We start from the raw sequence: 1,773 nt of genomic DNA, 5'->3' as shown, positions 1-1,773 counted from the left end.
GTTTTCTCGCCCGGACTATAGTATCTCAAGTTAGTGCTCTAGGTTGAGGGGGATTTCTCTCGAAGGCCTCGAGAGTAATCCTAACACCGAGTACAGATGTGGTGTCTGAGCTTAGTGTTAGCTAGAGAGTGTGTTCCACCCCACGAAACCATTGTGGTAGGCGGCAGGTGGTGACAGCCCTGTCCATCCCTTGCAGTCCTCCACATTCAGGTGTTTTCATAGCAATAGTGCAAGTTGCCGTCGGACTCCCCTCTCATCCCTTTCTGAAGTCCTTCCTCTTCCAACCACCGAAGGCTCTGCTATCCCGAAGATTAGTTAGATAGTTAGTCTGATCTAGAGAGGCTAGCTCGATAGTTCAAAAGTGTATCAGGTGTCTTATCTTGCTCGTTGTCCTCCTAGCTGCTACCTCTCTAAGGAGTTGAGCCTCCGTGTGTCACTCGGTCATAGACTAGCCATTTATCTTATCCTTATATCTGGCTTACCCCCATCTAGGTAGCCAATTGATTAAGCTAGTATGGTTATCATTCGATTTATGATACTCTTTACCATATTGCTTCCCTGAGAAAAAATACAATACCCTGGAATACTTCGAGGTGCAGTGCTACAGCGGTGATTCTGTGCACTTGTGGAATTAATATTCTATTGGGGCATAAGAATCGCCAACAAACATTTCTGGCGTCGTTGCCGGGGAAGCAATTGGGTAAAGATACCGTAAATAGTTTGATAAACTTTACTAGTTTGTCACCGCTAATGTTAGCAGGCTTACCATTGCGCTCTCTATCTTTTGATTGATGCAGAGCAGTGCATGACCGGTTTCGACCTACCAAATAACTTCAACCCGAATATGGAAAGAATTGGGAGAATTGTGAGATGCCGCATCGTCCCACCTCAGAAAAGACTCACTTGGCCTATCAGTTCTCCATCCACTTCAGCCTCATCACCCATGGCTCAGAAGACTCTTCGTCAGTTCTCAGCCCCGTCCAGTAGCCACATTCCTACTGGATTGAACCAAGACCAAGCCGGCAATGATGGCTTTGAGCTGAAAACTAGACTGGTGAACATGGTTCAAGCAAGTCCATTCTGTGGAAAGGCATCCGAGAATGCCAATGCCCATCTCCAAAACTTTCTAGAAGTGAGTAACACTATCAACACCAAAGGATCTACGATGGATATCGTCCGCCTTCGGCTATTCCCATTCTCACTGCTCGAGAAGGCCAAGACGTGGTTTTACTCCAACAAGGTGGCTTTCACGATATGGGAAGCCTGTTCAAATGCATTCCTGGCAAAATACTTCCCGGTGGGCAAGACAAATGTCCTCCGAAACAGAATCTTCGGTATCCAACAACTACCGGATGAGACAATCCCAGAGGCCTGGGAGTGTCTGCAGGAGTACATACAAGAATGCCCACACCACGGCATGGAGGAATGACTGATTATCTAGAACTTCTTCCACGACCTGGATCAGCAAGCCAAGGACCACGTAGATGCAGCAGCAGGTGGTTCCTTCCTCTCTCGATGATGCGGGAGCAAAGACGCTGATAGACAGGATAGCCTCCAATCAGGGTTGGAGAGGTGACAAGCAGCCGGCCCGTCCAAGGGGTGTACACTAGATCGACATTATTGACATGCTGGCTGCCAAGATGGACCTTCTAATGAAGAAACTTGAATCTTCGCACAAGGAGGCAAACCAGGTTTCAGAGTCTCGAATGACATGTGAAACATGTGCTGAGACTAGGCACTCGAGCACCTCGTCCCCCCTAACTCAAGAGGACG

The 1,773-nt window shown here is 47.9% G+C and overlaps 1 non-coding gene across 1 annotated transcript; it reads right to left on the bottom strand.

The window, feature by feature from the left end:
* Positions 1 to 1,312: 1,312 nt before the first annotated feature.
* On the bottom strand, positions 1,313 to 1,419 carry LOC120646611. Its single transcript, XR_005664512.1, has one exon. It is a non-coding gene; the product is annotated as a small nucleolar RNA R71 (small nucleolar RNA).
* Between the last annotated feature and the right edge of the window lie 354 nt (positions 1,420 to 1,773).

The sequence above is a fragment of the Panicum virgatum genome, chromosome 8K, assembly GCF_016808335.1.
Source record: "Panicum virgatum strain AP13 chromosome 8K, P.virgatum_v5, whole genome shotgun sequence".
In the NCBI taxonomy this organism is placed as follows: domain Eukaryota; kingdom Viridiplantae; phylum Streptophyta; class Magnoliopsida; order Poales; family Poaceae; genus Panicum; species Panicum virgatum.
Note: the sequence above shows the minus strand (reverse complement) of the source record. Positions and strands in the feature narration are given on the sequence as shown.